General features: G+C 37.4%; 1 protein-coding gene and 1 pseudogene across 3 annotated transcripts in view; one reads left to right on the top strand and one right to left on the bottom strand.

The window, feature by feature from the left end:
• CTNNA3 (catenin alpha 3) overlaps positions 1-20,603 on the top strand; it is a 2,095,157-nt gene that overhangs the window by 1,400,492 nt on the left and 674,062 nt on the right. The window lies entirely within an intron of this gene.
• Positions 13,638-19,884, bottom strand: LOC136313091 (ATP synthase F(0) complex subunit C2, mitochondrial pseudogene; annotated as a pseudogene).

Genomic DNA, 20,603 nt, shown 5'->3' with positions numbered 1-20,603 from the left:
TCGAAGGAGAAATAAAAAGCTTCCCAGACAAAAAACAACTCAAGGAATTCATTACAACCAAACCAACACTGCAAGAAATGTTAAGGGGCCTGATGTAAACAGATCAAAGTTGGAAACGAATATAGCAAAAAAGAAGGAATACACCTTTAAAGAAGAAAATGGCAATAAACAACTACATATCAATAATAACCTTAAATGTAAATGGATTAAATGATCCAATCAAAAGACGTAGGGTAGTTGCGTGGATAAGAAAACAGGACCCATACATATGTTGTCTACAAGAGACACACCTTAGAACTAAAGACACACATAGATTGAAGGTAAAAGGATGGAAAAAAACATTTCATGCAAACGGAAATGAAAAATAAGCTGGGGTAACAATACTTATATCAGACAAATTGGACTTTAAAACAAAGAATATAGTAAGAGATAAAGAAGGCCACTACATAATGATAAAGGGAGTAATCCAACAGGAAGATATAACTATTATAAATATCTATGCACCTAATATAGGAGCACCCAAAATATAATAAAACAGACTTTGATGGATTTAAAGGGGCGAGATCAACAGCAATACTATAATAGTAGGGGATTTCAATACCCCACTAACATCACTAGATAGATCCTCAAGAAAGAAAATTAACAAAGAAACAGCAGACTTATTGGAAACAATAGATCAACTCGATTTAATAGATATCTTCAGATCCTTTCACCCTAAAGCAGCAGAATATACATTCTTTTCAAGTGCTCATGGTACATTCTCTAGGATAGACCACATGTTAGGGCACAAAAGTGCTCTCAACAAATTTAAGAAGACTGAAATTTATCAAGCACCTTCTCCGATCACAACAGCATGAAACTAGAAATGAATCACAGCAGAAAAGCTCAAAAATTCTCAAACACATGGAAACTAAATAGCAGGGTGTTAAATAATGAATGGATTAAGAATGAGATCAAAGAAGAAATAAAAAAATTCCTAGAAACGAATGACAATGAGCATACAACCACTCAAAATTTATGGGACACAGCGAAAGCAGTGCTGAGAGGGAAGTTCATAGCACTACAGGCACACTTTCAGAAGCTAGAAAAAGCTCAAATAAACAACTTAACCCTGCATCTAAAAGAATTAGAAAAAGAACAGCAAGTAAAGCCCAAATGTAGTAGAAGGAAGGAAATAATAAGATCAGAGCAGAAATAAATGACATAGAGGCTAAGAAACAATACAGAGGATCAATGAAACTAGGAGCTGGTTCTTTGAAAAGGTAAACAAGATTGATGAACCTTAAGTAGACCTCACCAAGAAAAAGAGAGAGAGGACTCAAATAAATAAAATTAGAAATGAGAGAGGAGAAATAACAACTGACACAACAGAAATACAAAAATATCGTAAGAAATACTATGAAGAACTGTATGCCAAAAAACTAGACAACCTAGATGAAATGGACAAATTCCTTGAAACGTACAATCTTCCAAAAATCAATCTGGAAGAATCAGAAAACCTAAACAGACCGATTACACCAAATGAGATCGAAACAGTTATCAAAAAACTCCCAACAAAGAAAAGTCCGGGGCCCGATGGCTTCACAACGGAATTCTACCAAATATTCAAAGAAGAACTAACTCCTATCCTTCTCAAACTATTTCAAAAAATTCAAGAGGAAGGAAGACTTCCAAGCTCCTTTTATGAGGCGAGCATAATTCTGATTCCAAAACCAGGCAAAGACAACACAAAGAAAGAAAATTATAGGCCAATATCTCTGATGAATATAGATGCTAAAATCCTCAACAAAATATTAGCAAACCAGATCCAACAATATATGGAAAAAATCATACACCATGATCAAGTGGGATTTATTCTGGGGAGGCAAGGCTGGTACAATATTCGTAAATCAATCAATGTTATTCATCACATAAACAAAAAGAAGGAGAAAAACCATATGATAATTTCAATAGATGCAGAAAAAGCATTTGATAAAATCCAGCACCCATTCATGATCAAAACTCTCAGCAAAGTGGCAATACAGGGAACATACCTCAACATGATAAAAGCCATCTATGAGAAACCCACAGCCAACATCATACTCAATGGGCAAAAATTAAAAGCAATACCCTTAAGATCAGGAACAAGGCAGGGGTGCCCCCTTTCACCACTCTTATTTAACATAGTCCTGGAAGTCCTAGCCACAGCAATCAGAAAAGAAGAAGAAATAAAAGGCATCCAAATTGGAAAAGAAGAAGTAAAACTATCATTATTTGCAGATGATATGATATTGTATATAGAAAACCCTAAAGTCTCAGTCAAAAAACTACTGGACCTGATAAATAAATTCAGCAAAGTGGCAGGATATAAAATCAATACTCAGAAATCAGAAGCATTTTTATACACCAACAATGAACAGTCAGAAAGAGAAATTAAGGAAACAATCCCCTTCACAATTACAACCAAAAAAATAAAGTACCTAGGAGTAAACTTAACCAAGGAGACTAAAGACTTGTACTCGGAAAATTACAAAGCATTGATAAAAGAAATCAAGGAAGATACAAACAAGTGGAAGCATATACCGTGCTCATGGTTAGGAAGAATAAACATAATTAAAATGTCTATATTACCCAAAGCAATCTATAAATTCAATGCAATACCAATTAAAATACCAATGACATACTTCAAAGATATAGAACACATATTCCAAAAATTTATATGGAACCAAAAGAGGACACGAATAGCCTCAGCAATCTTAAAAAAGAAGAATAAAGTGGGAGGTATCACACTTCCTGATATCAAGTTATACTACAAGGCCATTGTACTCAAAACAGCCTGGTACTGGCATAAGAACAGGCATATAGATCAATGGAACAGAACAGAGAACCCAGAAATAAACCCACAGTTCTATGGACAACTGATATTTGACAAAGGAGGTAAGGAAATACAATGGAGTAAAGACAGCCTCTTTAACAAATGTGTTGGGAAAATTGGACAGCTACCTGCAAAAAAAATGAAACTAGATCACCAGCTTACACCACTCACAAAATAAACTCAAAATGGATAAAAGACTTAAATGTAGGCCGTGAACCATAAGCATCTTAGAAGAAAACATAGGCAGTAAGCTCTCCGACATCTCTCAGAGCAATATATTTGCTGATTTATCTCCACGGGGAAGTGAAATAAAAGACAGGATAAACAAATGGGACTATATAAAACTAAAAAGCTTTTGCACAGCTAAAGACAACAAGAACAGAATAAAAAGACAAACTACACAATGGGAGAATATATTTGACAATATGTCTGATAAGGGGTTAATGACCAAAATTTATAAAGAACTTGTAAAACTCAACATCAGGAAGACAAACAACCCAATCCAAAAATGGGCAAAAGAGATGAATAGACACTTCTCCAAAGAGGACATACAGATGGCCAATAGGCATATGAAAAAATGCTCAACATCACTAATCATTAGAGAAATGCAAATTAAAACCACAATGAGATATCTCCTCACACCAGTCAGAATGGCGCTTATCAACAAAACAACACAGAATAAGTGCTGGCGAGGATGTGGGAGAAAGAAGGGAACCCCTCCTGCACTGCTGGTGGGAATGCAGACTGGTGCAGCCACTGTGGAAAACAGTATGGAGATTCCTCAAAAATCTGAAAATTGAACTGCCTTTTGACCCAGCTATCCCACTTTTAGGAATATACCCCAAGGACACCATAGAACGGCTCGAAAAGGAGAAATGCACCCGCATGTTTGTGGCAGCATTGTTCACAATAGCGAAGATCTGGAAACAGCCCAAGTGTCCGTCAGAGGACGAGTGGATTAAAAAACTTTGGTACATATATACTATGGAATACTACTCAGCCATAAGAAATGATGACATCAGATCATTTACAATAACATGGATGGACCTTGACAACATTATACGGAGTGAAATAAGTAAATCAGAAAAAAAAAAAAAAAAACTAAGATGAATCCATACATAGAAGGGACATAAAAATGAGACTCAGAGACATGAACAAGAATGTGATGGCAACAGGGGCCGAAGGTTGGGGGAGGGGGGAAGGGGTGAAGAAGGAGAGAGGGGTTAGGGGAGGGGAGGGGCACAAAGAAACCAGATAGAAGATGACAGAAGACAATTTAACTTTGGGGGAGGGGTATACAGCACAATCAAATGTCAAAATAATCTAGAGATATTTTCTCTCAACATATGTACCCTGATTTATCAATGTCACTGCATTAAATTTAATAAAAAAAAAAAAAGAATGTACAAGGAAAAAAAAATGGGCAGAAGCACTTCTCCAAAGAGGACATACAGATGGCCAACAGACATGTGTACAGATGTTCAATGTAACTAATCATTATAGAAATACAAATTATAACTACAATGATATGTCAAATCATACCTGTCAGAATTGATATCATCAATAAAACCACAAACAGGTGTTGGCAGAAATGTGGAGAAAAGAGAAGACTTGTGCACTGTTAGTGGAATTATAAATTAGTGCAGCCAATGTTAGTTCAGAAAACAGTATGGTGGTTCCTCAAGAAATTGGAAATAGAAATACCTATGACCCAGTAATTGCACTTCTAGGTATTAATTAAAATAAATCCAAAAATTATTTTAAAAGGATTTATGTAACCCTATGTTCATTGTAGCATTATTTATAGTAGCCAAGATATGAAAGAAACCTAAAAGGCCATCAATAAATGATTGGATAAAAGTTATGGTATATTTACACATGTGGAATATTACTTTGCCATAAAAAATAATGAAATCATACCACATTGATGGACTAAGAGGGTATTATGCTAAGTAAAATAAATAAGAAAGAAAGACAAATGCAGCCCTGGCCGGTTGGCTCAGTAGTAGAGCATCGGCCTGGCGTGCAGGAGTCCCGGGTTTGATTCCTGGCCAGGGCACACAGGAGAAGCGCCCATCTGCTTCTCCCCCCCTCCCCCCCTTCCTCTCTGTCTCTCTCTTCCCCTCCCGCAGCCAGGGCTCCATTGGAGCAAAGTTGGTCCAGGTGCTGAGGATGGCTCTGTGGCCTCTGCCTCGGATGCTGGGATGACTCTGGTTGCAGCAGAGCAACACCCCGGATAGGCAGAGCATTGCCTCCTGGTGGTCATGCCGGGTGGATCCCGGTCGGGCGCATTCAGGAGTCTGACTGCCTCCCTGTTTCCAACTTCAGAAAAATACAAAAAAAAAAAAAAAAAGAAAGAAAGACAAATGCTATATGATTTTACTCATAGGTGGAATCTGAAGAACAAAATGAACAAATAAAATAGAAACTGACTCATAGGTACAGAGAACAAACTGATGGTTGTCAGATTGGTAGGCTATCTTGTTGAAAAACTGGAAGGGATTAAGAAGTACAAGTTGTTAGTTAAAAATTAATCATGAGGTTGTAAATTAAAGCATAAGAACAAATTCAGTAGCCTGACCTGTGGTGGCGCAGTGGATAATGTATCAACCTGGAAACGCTGAGGTCACCAGTTCGAAACCCTGGGCCTGCCTGGTCAAGGCATATATGAGAGTTGATGCTTCCTGCTCCTTCCCCCTTCTCTCTCTCTCTCTCTCTCTCTCTTTCTTTTTATCCCCCTCTCTCTCCTCTCTAAAATGAATTTTAAAAAAAGACAAAAAAGAATAAAGTCAGTAATATTATAATGACTATGTATGATGCCAGGTGAATACTAGACTTATCTGGGGATCACTTCATAATTTACATAAATGTCAAACTATTATGCTATACACCTGAAACTATTTAAAAATAATATTAAATGTCAACTTTAATTGAAATACAAAAATAAAAAATTAAAATGTCTTACTATAATGCTAAGTGGGTAGTAGTAGACTTATAAAGGGATCACTTTGAAGATTATATAAATGTCTAACCAGTATGCTGTAGACCTGAAACTATTGTAAAATAATGTTAAATGTCAACTGTAATTGATAAAAAAGTCAATTTGTCTAGAATAGTCAGTCTATATCTATAGTTCAAAGAACAGCAATGTCATTACCAGTATTTCTATTGATCTATTTCTTTTTCTGTTGTAACACTAACTTCAACAATTCCTCAGATATCTTTTAATTCTATAAAATATCCAATCCACTTTTTTTTAACTTTAATTGAAAGGAATTTATAAACTGCTTCTAAAAAAATAATAAAACTAATGTTCTAGGAGTGGATACCTAAAATTCATAAGTCATATGGTTGAATACTTCATCCCTTATCATCACACCAAATGTCAACAGCTATTCAGATAATGCCTAGTTGTGATATTTCTAGTAATGAACCATAGAAATGATCCCTGAAAGTGTATCGTCTTCCTAGTTGTGATATTTCTGCTTAATTATGTCATACTTCTTTACATGCACATTGTAAGATATAAAATATCTTACAAATCAACTGTTTTAGCAACTATGATTTTTCACTAGAAACCTGGAGTTTACTGTTGAAAAAATATTATAATTCAGAATGTAAAAGAAGGCAAGTTATTAAACCTAAGGTGTTCATTATGCAAGTTAAATTAAGAAATATATTTTTTATTTTATCTTATTTTTTTATATAATTTAAAAATTCTATTAAAATTGATGATTACAAGGTTGATGATGATGTCTATTGGTTGACAAATAGTGGTATAGTCTTTCTTGATTATAACTTAACCACAAGAATTTTTTTAAATTACTTTGTGCTTTTCTTATGTTATTTAGTTAAATGGAAACTAGTAGTTTCAAGAAGATTTTTTTTATTTCTTTAATCTAAGCAAATTTAAGACCAGTATTACTAAGAAGTTCTAAAATAAGATTTTAATTATCTCTGTATTGTTTTAAAGTAATACTCAACTGGGTGGGAGGAGATTGATAAAAACATACATTTATTTGAGATATTTGTTTCTGCAATTAGAGTTTGGAACCAAAAGCATATCTAGAATTATTTATGTGTAATAGCTCCTCAAAGTTTTAAATGGACTTCAACTAAGGAATCCATTGAAAAGTTTGTGGGGGTTTTTGTTTTAATTTATTGGTCATCATAACCACTCACTTGGGTAAGGGGGTGTGAGCTTTTTTTAATTGAATTTATTGGGATGATATTAATTAATAAAATTATGTAGGTTTTGGATGTACATTTCTATAATGCATCATCTGTAAATTGTATTGTATGTTCACCATCCCAAGTCAAGCCTCCTTCCATCACTATTTATCCTCCCTTTACCCTCTCCTACCTCCACCCAGTCCTCTGGTAGTGAGCTTTGTAAAATAGTGATTGTTGAGACCTACTCCTAGAGTTTCTGATTCATTAAATCCAGTCTGGGGCCTCAGAATTTACATTTTTAACAGATTCCCAGGTGATGCTGATAATTTTGATCTATGGACCACACTTTTAAAACTCCTGCTTTAGAATGAAAATAATGCCCCTGGCCGGTTGGCTTAGTGGCAGAGCATTGGCCTGGTCTATAGATATCATGGGTTTGATCCTCAGTCAGAGCACACAGGAGAAGTGCCCATCTGCTTCTTCACCAACCCCTGGCTTCTCTTTCTCTCTCTCTCTCTCTTCCCCTCGTGCAACCATGGCTCAATCAGAGCGAGTTGGCCCCAGGCGCTAAGGATGGCTCCATGGCCTTGCCTCAGGCACTAAGAAGAGCTCAGTTGCTGAGCAATAGAGCAATGCCCAGATGATCAGAACGTTACCCCCTAGTGGGCTTCCCAGGTGGAGCTCAGTTAGGGTGCATGCAGGAATCCCTCTCTCTGCCTCCCTTCCTCTCACAAAGGAAGGAAGGGAGAGGAAGGAAGGAAGGAAGGAAGGAAGGAAGGAAGGAAGGAAGGAAGGAAGGAAGGAAGGAAGGAAGGAAGGAGGAAGATAACTTGGAGCAGCCCTTTCACAACCTTAAAAAATCTGTTCTAAAGTTTGCTCAGCTTATGAACTCTCCTCTTGACCATAGGAGATATAGTTAAGAATTCTTTTTGGTTACTTGATACACTATAAAAAAAAGAAGCCTTATGAAAATTATAGTTTCAAGATATAATAAAACAACAGAAACAACACATCTGGCATAGGTAACATGAAAATAGCGATGTCATTTACTACAGTGGTTCTAAGGATTTCACTCATTCTAGAGAGAATTTAAGATAGAGTTTTATAAATACAATGTAGTTTTTACTATGTTTTGGTCATGTTGGTATAATCAAATCAATGTAACACAATAATGGTAAACTTTAATGATTTAACTAGCTAATATGAGTTCAATTTGCCCTCAACTTAAAATGAATCAATTTTTGAAAAATTCAAGCCACTATCATGCACATAAATTTTACCAGAAGAATAATTTTGTGTATTTGAGTCTATTAGTCTAAATGTACAATTTTAAAGAAGGCTTTCAGTATAATTAACATGTAGTTCTCATTCTTCTTGATTTTTTTATGCTTTAGAAAAGAGAGAGAAGCTGTCATGTGTGGAATCTAGACCTTTTTTTGGATTTTATTTATTCATTTTTAGAGAGAGAGAGGAGAGAAAATGAAGGGTGGAGGAGCAGGAAGCATCAACTTTTATATGTGCCTTGACTGTGCAAGCCCAGGGTTTTGAACCAGTGACCTCAACATTCCAGGTTGATGTTTTACCCACTGTGCCACCACAGGTCAAGCCTAGACTTAATTTTTTAAAGGAAAGTTTAATGTTACAGATGGAGGTGTGATAAAAATAGTATAACACAAATTATTACAGTTGAAAAGAATAGAACATTAGTATAAAGAGTCACATTATCTGGCCCTGGCTGGTTGGCTCAGTGGTAGAGTGTCGGCCTGGCGTGCAGAAGTCCCGGGTTCGATTTCCAGCCAGGGCACACAGGAGAAGTGCCCATCTGCTTCTCCACCCCTCCCCCTCTCCCTCCTCTCTGTCTCTCTCTTCCCCTCCCGCAGCCGAGGCTCCACTGGAGCAGGGATGGCCCGGGCGCTGGGGATGGCCCCATGGCCTCTGCCTCAGGTGCTAGACTGGCTCTGGTCGCAACAGAGTGACGCCCTGATGGGCAGAGCATTGCCCCCTGGTGGGCATGCCGGGTGGATCCCAGTCGGGTGCATGCGGGAGTCTGTCTGACTGCTTCCCCATTTCCAGCTTCAGAAAAATACAAAAAAAAAAAAGAGTCACATATCTATTTTCCTGTAGAATGTTATAATATGGTATTAACACACACCAATAACAGCTGTCTCTAGAAACAGTTATAAAAGGCACTAATTTTTTGAGACACTTTACCTGAATCTCATAAATAAACACAGAATTCATACCAACTGTATTCTTCCAGCCCAAACATGGGGAGGTGTGTAACAATGAAAGTTCCAGTTCTTAATAGGGGAGAGTTGGAATAACACAAATGTAATAAGAATCAACAAAATATGACACCTTACTGAGTACTAATACTATAAAATTTTTAGATGTTCTTTTGACAAAAACATTATATAATAAGTTAAATATTTGAAGCATAAAAATCATAATAATTCCACAACTTAAAGACAATGTAGGGATTATTACAAGTATTGGGTATTGTTCACCAATACAGTATCTCTTCAGCCATAAACGTGGAATTTTTGCCCAGCAAATTCCTGTCTGGCCATACTGCTTTTCTCAGCCCTGTTTGAATTTAGATGTGGCTGGGTAAGTTCTTCCCAATAGAGTACAACCAAAAGTATGATTACCTCTTTTGACTCAGGCCTTAAAAGTGAGAGGATGCTTCCCACATATTCTTTTTCTTTTTCCCACTAGCTGAAATCCAAGAGAACAAAATTCTCATTATGCAGACCACACCAATACTTCAGGTTGGAGTTACAACATAGGGGAATAAACCTGGGACCTTGAACAGACAGTATAGAGTAGTTCTGCCTATCAAACTAGAATGCCCACCTTGGACTGTTATATAAGGGAATAAGGAAATTTTAAAATCAATTATTATTGGATTTCTAGTTTTTATAGAAGCCTAGTTTTGAACCCAAGAAGTACATGATGGTTTATTTTAATTCTTTCATTGTAGAGATCAGAAAAAGAAGACTGAGGGCGATTGTGTAAGGAAACATTGATAGAATGTAGCAGAACTTAAATTTGAACTAAACATCAGGGCAGCTCAGTACACTAAATACATACTGATGATGACTGTATGGTTAAATGGTCATGAAGTCGAAAGCCAAGCAGACACCATATGGTTATCTAATGGGAATGATGTACCTCATCCCTGTCTATAGGACCAAGGCAGGTAAGAATTACCCTAAAGTAAATGAAACTACTCACCTTCATGGACTCTTTCTAAGTTCTTGGAGAAGACTATAAAATTTGAAAATATAAGTCATTTTAATTGAAATTGTTTAATACCTTAACTTAATCTACCCCTAAAGGAGAAGACTATAAATGGAGGCACATGTATCACAGCTCTGCAATAAATAGTATACATAATAAGTTTAACTATGTTTAATTTTAAATCAAGATATATTCTCATAAAAAAATAATTTAAAAATATATGCACAGGCCCTGGTCTGTTGGATCAGTGGATAGAGCATCAGCCTGGCATATGAACTTCTCAGGTTTGATTCCCAGTCAGAGCACACAAGAGAAATGACCACCTGCTTCTCTTCCCTCGCTCTCCTCCTTCACTCCCTCTTCCCCTCTCATAGCCAGTAGCTCAGTTGGTTCGAGCATTCGCCCTGGATGCTGAGTATAGCATTGGCCCTACCGCATCAGCTCAGGCACTAAAAATAGCTTGGTTGATTCTATCATGAGTCCAAGACAGGGTTGCCAAATGGATCCCAGCCGGGACGCATGTGGGAGTCTGTCTCACTATCACCCCTGTTCTCATTTAAAAAAATAAAATAAAATAAATATGTATACAGTTATAAATTTTATATGTTTAAAGGTATATACAACACCATTCCGGCTTGGATCCACCTGGCAACCCTGTCTTGAAGTGGTATAAATAGTGATTTGGGGTAATTAATAAAATAAGACAGGTTAATTTAAAACATATTATATATTCTATAAAATTGATTTTACTTACATTAATCTTGAATTATATTGTTAAAATCCAGATTTTCAGTTTGTTTTATTACTAATAGTAATCAAAAAGATTAAAAACATAATTGTATTCAAAGTGCACAAAACATACAATATTTTGTCTATAATATAAATTAAATATAAAATGTTTTTATTTTTGTTAATTTTATGCTTTAATGTATTTCAAATTTATTTATTGAATTAAAAGATGAATAAAAATCATGTATTTAAATTTTTTCAATGAATTAATTTCAATAAAGATGAACACTTTTAAAATTCTGGAACATTTCATTAAATCTGATAAAACATTTTAAAATATAAAACTGTTTATGGTTCTAATGTTCAGTGTCCATATCATTGCCAATGTAAAAAAAGGATATTACAGTTTATACATCTACCTATAGATTAATGTACATTATTTATTATTATAAAATCATTCTTAGTCACTGTGGTAAAAATTATGCATACTGCACTACTTCATAAGTAGCTATGGAACCACAAATTGTAACACTATTTGAGGAAAGATAATGCTGTAGCACTCCTGATAAATTATTCCTTATTATGCAAGAATCTATTACATTATTGCTATCTAAAAGAAAGAGTTGTCAATTAACTGTTCTTTCTGTCACTTAAGTGTTTTCTCTAATTAACTTCTTCAGCTAAGAAGCAGTGTGTCAGTCACATAAGCCTTCATGAAAGTAAGAATCAATGGCTCTTTCCATTTCTTTTTCTGAAATTTTATTGTTAGTATATAGGAATGCTATGGATTAATGTAAATTCATTTGAATCCTATTACTTTCCTGTATTTGTTTATTGTTTCTAATAGTTTATGATGAAGTCTTTGGGTTTTTTTTATGTAAAGAATCATGTCACCAGCAAAATGTGATATTTTACTTCTTCACTCCCAATTTGGATGCCTTTTATTTCTTTCTGTTGCTAACTGCTCTGGCTAAGACGTCCAGTACTATGTTCAATAACAGTGGTGAGAGCAAACATCTTTGTCTTGTTCCTGATATTAGAGGAAAAACTTTCAGGTTTGCAACATTTAGTATAATATTAGCTAAAAGGTTTGTCATATATGACCTTTATTATGTTTAGGTATTTTTCTCTATTCCCGTTTTATTGAGTGGTTTTTTGTTGTGTTGTTTTTTGTTTTTTTTTTTTGTTTTGATTTTTCTGAAGTGAGAAGCAGGGAGGCAGAAAGACTCCCGCATGCACCCGACCGGGATACACCTAGCAAGCCTGCCAGGGGTCATTGCTCTGCTGCAACCAGAGCCATTCAAGTGCCTGAGGTGGAGACCATGGAGCCATCCTTAATGCCCAGGCCAACCTTGCTCCAGTGGAGCCTTGGCTGCAGGAGAGGAAGAGAGAGATAAAGAGAAAGGAGACGGGAAAGGGTAAAGAAGCAGATGGGTGCTTCTCCTGTGTGCCCTGGCTGGTAATCAAACCTGGGACTTCCACATGCCAGGTGGATGCTCTACCACTGAGCCAACTGGCCAGGGCTTTGAGTGTTTTAATCATAATTGAATATTGTATTTTTTTTTGTATTTTCTTAAGTGAGAAGCGAGGAGACAGAAACCGACTCCCTGCATGCACCTGACTGGTATCCACCCAGCATGCCCACTAGGGGGTGATGCTCTGCCCATCTAAGGCATTGCTCAGTTGCAACCAGAGCCATTCTAGTGCCAGAGGCAGAGCCAACAGACCCATCCTCAGCACTCAGGCTAACTTGCTCCAGTGGAGCCTTGGCTACAGGAGGGGAACATAGAGATAGAGAGAAAGGAGAGGGGGAATGGTAGAGAAACAGGCGCTTCTCCTGTCTGCCCTGGCCGTGAATCAAACTGGGACTAACACATGCCTGGCCAACACTCTACCACTAAACCAACCGGCCAGGTCAAATATTATATCTTAAACACTTTTTCTATATCTGTTGATATAACCATATAATTTTTATCCTTTATTTTTTTAATGTGATGTATTAAATTGACCAATATGCATATGTTGAACCATCCTTGTGCCTCTGGAGTAAACCTCACTTGCTTGTAATATATAATTTTTTAACATATTGTTGTATTAAATTTGCTATATTTTAAGATTTTAATATCTGTATTCATCAAAGATATTTGTCTGCAGTTTGTGTGTGTGTGTGTGTGTGTGTGTGTGTGTTATTCTTGCCAGTTTTTGGTATCAGGGTATGTTGGCTTCAAAAAATGTGTTAGGAAATATTGCCTCTTCTTCAATATTTTTGTCAAAGTTTGAGAATAAGTATCAAATCTTCTTTTAAATGTTTGATAGACTTTACTAGTAAAGCCATCTCATCCTGAACTTTTACTTTTGGAATGATTTTTTTTTATGGTTGTTTCAATTCCTCACTATTGATGAGTCTATTTAGAGTTTTCTGTTCATTGTGATTCAGTATGGGAAGATTATATATTTCTAGGAACTTATATATTTCTTCTAGGTTTTTGAATTTGGTAGCATATAACCTTTCATTGTATTCTTTCTTTTTTCTTATTAATACAGTATTTATTTGTCTTCTCTCTATCAAACTCTGAGACAACTACTTTACCAGTCTGCCTGAGGAGATATAGAAAAAGGAACACACAGGACAGACAGGTAGTCGAAGAAAGAATTGTGGAATTAGAAGACAGCTCCTTCACATGGTGAAGAGGAAGAGGAAGAGAAAGACCACCATAACGCAAAAGATCCCCATGGCCTCTAAGAGGACAGAGCCCCGAATGGTGTAGGGGTAGAGCTGTTGCTTGAGAGAAGGGTTCCTGGCATAACCGGTGATGAAGGTCACAAACACAGTCCCAACTCCAGCCCCAGTGCCTGTCACTCCTATAATGGCAGCCCCAGACCCAACAAATTTGGCTATTGTGTTAATGTTTTTTGAAATGGCTCTGATTGGGAAGCTGTGGCTAAAAATAAGTTAAGTCAGGGGACATGGGGCTGCCAAGCTGCTGAAGCTTTCATCTGTTAGTTTCTCTGACCACTCTATCACCACTGCAGACAGTGACCAGCTCAGCAGCTAAGAGGTGCACCTGACCAAGGAGGGGGTGGAGACAAACTTGGTGCAGGCATAAACTTTCAGGGGATGAGGGGATGTAGCAGGAGAGCTGCTCCCAGGGCAGAGAAGGCAGAGAGGGGTGGGAGCTTTCATTGAATTTTTGTATGATTGTTTATATTTCTGTGGTGTCTGTCATTATTTCTTTTTCACTTCTGATTGTTTGAGTTCTTTCTCTTTTTTCCTTAGTGACTCTAGCCTGAGGTTTTCAGTTTTATTAATCTTTTCAAAGAACTAGTTCTTTGTATAGAGGTTTTGTTCTTTATTTCATTTAATTCTGCTCTAATTTTTATTACTTCCTTTCTTCTACTTATTTTGAGTTGCTTTTGTTCTTATTTTTCTAGTTTGAGATGTAATGTTAAGTCGTCTATTTGGGATTTTTCTTGTTTCTTGAGATAGGCCTGCAATTCCTAGTGCATTGCAACAAAAAGAATAAATACCTAGGAATAAACTTCACAAAGGATGTGAAGGATCTATCTATATACACAACTACAAAGCATTATTAAAAGAGATTGGAAAGAGGCCCTGGCCGGTTGGCTCAGCGGTAGAGCGTCGGCCTGGCGTGTGGGGGACCCGGGTTCGATTCCCGGCCAGGGCACACAGGAGAAGCACCCATTTGCTTCTCCACCCCCCCTTCCTCTCTGTCTCTCTCTTCCCCTCCCGCAGCCAAGGCTCCATTAGAGCAAAGATGGCCCGGGCGCTGGGGATGGCTCCTTGACCTCTTCCCCAGGTGCTAGAGTGGCTCTGGTCATGACAGAGTGACACCCCAGAGGGGCAGAGCATCGCCCCTGGTGGGCATGCCAGGTGGATCCCGGTTGGGTGCATGTGGGAGTCTATCTATCTCTCCCTGTTTCCAGCTTCAGAAAAATACAAAAAAAAAAAAAAAAAAGAGGTTGGAAAGAACAAAATAAAATGGAAAAACCTTCTGTGTTCATAAACAAAAAGAGTCAACGTAGTTAAAATGTCCATATCACCCAAAGCAATATGCTGATGTAACGTAATCCCATTAAAAATCCCAATTACATTTTTAAAAAATCATCAGATTGGTGTGGAACCACAAAAGACCCCAAATAGCCAAAGAAATCCTGAGTAAACAAAGCAAAGCTGGAGTTTTCACATTTTGTGACTTCAAATTATACTTCAAAGTGACAATAATCAAAACAGTGTGGTATTGGCAGAATAATAAACACACAGACCAATTGAACAGAATTGGAAGCCCTGAAGTAGTCCACATGTATATGGGCAAATAATTTTTTGTCAAAGGAGCTAAAAACATACAATGAAAGAAAGAAATCCCTTCAATAAATGATGCTAAGAAAATTGAAAAGCCACATGCAGAAGAATAAATTTAGAGTACTGGTTGTGACCATATACAAATATAAACTCAAAAGAAATAAAAAACATAAATAGAAGATGTGAACCAATAAATTACATAGAAGAAAATATAGGGACTATACTTGTAGACCTTGGTCTTAAAGAAGATTTTATGAATTTGACCTCAAAACTAAGGGAAGAAAGGGCAAAAGTAAATGAATGGGACTAAAAAGCTTCTGCACAACCAAAGATAGGACCAACAAAACAAAAAGGCAACTAACCTAATGGGAGAAGATATTTTCAAACAAAAGCATCAATAGGATTAATATCCACAATATGGAAAGAATGTATACAACTAAACAACAAACAAACAATCCAATTAAAAAATAAGCAGAGGTCCTAAACAGACACAGCTTCTAAGAAAACATACAAATGGCCAACAGATACATAAAAAAGTTTTCAACTTCACTAGTTATTAGGAAAATGCAAATTAAGACTACAATGGTTATTAGCCCTGGCTGGTTGGCTCAGTGGTAGAGCGTCGGCCTGGTGTGCAGAAGTCTCAGGTTCGATTCCCAGCCAGGGCACACAGGAGAAGCGCCCATCTGCTTCTCCACCCCTCCCCCTCTCCTTCCTCTCCGTTTCTCTCTTCCCCTCCTGCAGCCAGGGTTCCATTGGAGCAGAGTTGGCCCGGGCGCTGAGGATGGCTCTGTGGCCTCTGCCTCAGGCACTGGAATGGCTCTGGTTGCAGCAGAGCAAAGCCCCAGGTGGGCAGAATATTGCCCCCTGGAGGGCATGCTGGGTGGATCCCGGTCGGGCGCATGCGGGAGTCTGACTGCCTCCCTGTTTCCAACTTCAGAAAAGTACAAAAAATAAAAATTAAAAAAAAAAGACTACAATGGTTAGACATTATATAACTTACTAAAAATTATTTTAAAAACAACTATTAGATACCACCTCATACCTGTCTGAATGGCTAGTATTATCAAGACAAGTAATAACAACTGTTGGAAAGGTTGTGAAGAAAAAGAAACCCTCATTCACTGCTGGTACAGGTAGTATGAAAAATAATAGGGAGGTTCCTGAAAAAATTAAGAATAGAGTTATCATATCACTCAAAAATTCCTCTTATGCAGGCCTGACCTGTGGTGGCGCAATGGATAAAGCATCAACCTGGAAATGCTGAGGTCACCGGTCTGAAACCCTGGGCTTGCCTGGTCAAGGCACATATGGGAGTTGATGCTTCCTGCTCCTCCCCCCCTTCTCTCTCTGTCCCTCTCTGTCTCTCTCTCTCTCCTCTCTAAAAATGAATAACAATAAAAAAACCTCTTATGCATATATATGCCCCCAAATTGAAAACATTTATTTATGAGGATATATGTACCTCTATGTTCATTGCAGTATTATTCATGGTGGCCAAGACATGTAAATAACTGTAGTGTCCTTTTATAGATGATTGGATAAAGAAGAGGTGGTACAATACTCTCAATGGAATATTACTCAGCCATAGGAAAACATAAAAGACTGCTATTTGCAAAAACATGAATCAATCTTGAGAGTATCATGCGAAATGAAATATCAGATGGCAAAAATCAAGAATAATATGGGCCCTGGCCAGTTGGCTCAGCGGTAGAGCGTTGGCCTGGCGTGCGGGGGACCTGGGTTTGATTCCTGGCCAGGGCGCATAGGAGAAGCACCCATTTGCTTCTCCACCCCCCCCTTTCCTCTCTGTCTCTCTCTTTCCCTCCCGCAGCCAAGGCTCCATTGGAGCAAGGATGGCCCGGGCACTGGGGATGGCTCCTTGGCCTCTGCTCCAGGCGCTAGAGTGGCTCTGGTCGCCGCAGAGCGACACCCCGGAGGGGCAGAGCATCGCCCCCTGGTGGGCAGAGCGTTGCCCCTGGTGGGCCTGCCGGGTGGATCCCAGTCGGGCGCATGTGAGAGTCTGTCTGACTGTCTCTCCCCATTTCCAGCTTCAAAGAAGAAAAAAAAAAGAATAATATGATTTTACTCATACATGGGATCTAAAACTGAAAGCAACAAATGAACAAAACAAGACAAAAACAAAAACAGGTAGACGTGGATAACAGTGTGGTAATTACGAGGGGGAAAAGGTTGGGGGTAGTAAAGGGCAAAATGGTCAAAACCATGGTGATGAAAGAAGATTTGACTTGGGGTGATGGACACACAATGCAATATACAGAGCATTTATAATAGAATTGTACACTTGAACCTATATAATCTTTGAGAAAGAAAGGTAACAAATCTTTAAATGCTTGGTAGGATTCACTAGTGTAGCCTTCTGGTCCTGGACTTCCGTTTCTTGTAAGGTTTATGATAGCTGTTTCTATTTCCTCCCTGCTGATAGGTCTGTTTAAGTTTTCCACTTCTTTGTGACTTAGTCTAGGAAGATTTTATAGTTCTAGAAATTTATCCATTTCAGAGGTTGCTGAATTTAGTGGCATATGATTTTTCATAGTATTCTACTATGGTCCTTTGTATATCTATGATGTCTGTGGTAATTTCTCCTCTTTCATTTAGGATTTTGTTTATACAAGTCCTTTCTCTTTTTTCTTTAGTGAGTCTACCCAGTGGTTTTTCAATTTTACTGATCTTTTCAAAGAACAAACTCTTTGTTGTATTACTGTTTTTTCTATAGTTCTTTTGTTCTCTATTTCATTTAATTCTGCTCTAATTTTTACTACTTCTGTTCTTCTGCTGACTTTGGATTGACTTTGTTCTTCTTTTTCTAGTTCCTTAAGATGTGATGTTAGGTTGTTTACTTGGAATTTCTCTTGTTTCTTGATATAAGCCTATAATGATATAAACTTCCCTCCTATTACTGCTTCTTTGTCATCATAGAAATTTTGATACGTTGTACTGTCATTTTCATTTGTCTTTTGACCTCTGCTTTTATTTCTTCTTTGACACAGTCATTTTTTAGAAGTATGTTGTTTAATTTTCACATTTTTTGTGGGTTTATTTTACTTCTTTTTTTATTTTTATTTTTTTTATTTTTTGTATTTTTCTGAAGCTGGAAATGGGGAGAGACAGTCAGACTCCCGCATGCGCCCAACCGGGATCCACCCAGTACGCCCACCAGGGGCAACACTCTTCCCACCAGGGGGCGATGCTCTGCCCCTCTGGGGCATCGCTCTGCCGCGACCAGAGCCACTCTAGCGCCTGGGGCAGAGGCCAAGGAGCCATCCCCAGCGCCCGGGCCATCTTTGCTCCAATGGAGCCTTGACTGCAGGAGGGGAAGAGAGAGACAGAGAGGAAGGAGAGGGGGAGGGGTGGAGAAGCAGATGGGCGCTTCTCCTGTGTGCCCTGGCCGGGAATCGAACCCGGGTCCCCCGCACGCCAGGCCAACGCTCTACCGCTGAGCCAACCAGCCAGGGCCTTATTTTACTTCTTTTATGCAGTTGAATTTTAATTTTAAAGCCTCATTATCAGAAAATATGCTTGGTATAATTTCAATCTTCCTGAATTTGTTGATGTTCATTTTATGGCCAAGATATGGTCTATCCTTGAGAATGTTCCATGCACACTGGAGAAAAATGTATACTCTGATATTTTGGAATGAAATGTCCCATAAATATATATTATGTCCACTTGGTCCACTGTGTTGTTTAAGGACAATATCTCTTTATTGATTTTCTGGCCAACATAATCCTGATACAAAAACCTGGCAAGAACAAAAAAGAAAAAAGAAAGAAGAAAATTACAGGACAACATCATGAATACAGATGCAAAAGTCCTAAACAAAATACTAGCAAATCAAAAACAAGAACATATTTAAAAAATAATACATCATGATCAAGTGAGATTCATTCCAAGAACACAAGGATGTTTCAATATGTGGAAATCAGTCAACATAATACACCACATCAATAAAATACACTGCATCAACATAATACACCCCATCAACAAAAGAAAGAACAAAAATCATATGATCTTATCAATAGATGCAGAAAAGGCATTCTATAAGATATAATATCCCTTTATGTTTAAAACACTCAATAAAGTCAATATAGAAGGGAAAGTGTCTCAAAATAATAAAGGTCATTATGACAAACCATTAGCTTACATCTTACTAAATAGTGAAAAAAATGGAGTTTTGTTCTCTAAAATCAGGCACATGACAAGGCTGCCCATTCTTTCCACTCTTATTAAACATAGTTCTGGAAGTTTTAGCCAGAGCAATCAGGCAAGAGAAAGAAATAAAAGTCATCCATATAAGGAAAGAAGAAGTAAAGGTATCAGTTTTGCAGATGACATGATACTGTATATAAAAAACTTCAAAGACTCCACCAAAACACTATTAGAAATGGTAAACCAATACAGTAAAGTTGGAGGACACAAAATAAATATACAAAAGTCTATTGCTTTCCTATATGCCAACAATGAAACTTCGGAAAATGAACTAAAAAATAACAATTCATTTTACAATTGCAACAACAACAAAAATACCTAGAAATAAACTTAACAAAGAATGTGAAGGACCTATATACTGAAAAGTACAAAACATTATTGAAAGAAGTTGAAAAAGATACAATGAAAAGGAAAAATATTCCATGTTTATAGATTGGAAGAATTGACATAGTTAAAATGGCCATATTACCCTAAGCAAATTACAAATTTAATGTAATCCCCATCAAAATCCCAATTTCTTTTTTTAAAGAAATAGAACAAAAAAATCACCAGGTATGTTTGGAACCATAAAAAACCCCAAATGGCCAGAGCAATCTTGAGAAAAAAGAATGAAGCTGCAGGTATTACACTACCTGATTTTAAATCATACTTTGAAAACACAATAATCAAAACAGCATGGTATTGGCAGAAAACAGACATACAAATCAATGAAACAAAATTAAGAGCCCAGAAATAAAACCACATATATATGGACAAATAATCTTTGGCAAAGGAGTAAAAAACACACAATGGAGCCTGACCTGTGGTGGTGCAGTGGATAAAGCATCAACCTGGAAATGCTGAGGTCGCTGGTTCGAAACCCTGGGCTTGCCTGGTCAAGGCACATATGGGAGTTGATGCTTCCAGCTCCTCCCCCCCTTCTCTCTCTCTGTCTCTCCTCTCTCTCTCTCTCTCTCTCTCTCCCCCTCTCCTCTCTAAAATGAAAAAATAAAAAAAAATTATAAAAAAAAAACAACAAAAAAAAAACACACAATGGAGAAAAAAAAATGTCTT

The sequence above is a fragment of the Saccopteryx bilineata genome, chromosome 9 (genome assembly GCF_036850765.1).
Source record: "Saccopteryx bilineata isolate mSacBil1 chromosome 9, mSacBil1_pri_phased_curated, whole genome shotgun sequence".
NCBI lineage: Eukaryota > Metazoa > Chordata > Mammalia > Chiroptera > Emballonuridae > Saccopteryx > Saccopteryx bilineata.
Note: the sequence above shows the minus strand (reverse complement) of the source record. Positions and strands in the feature narration are given on the sequence as shown.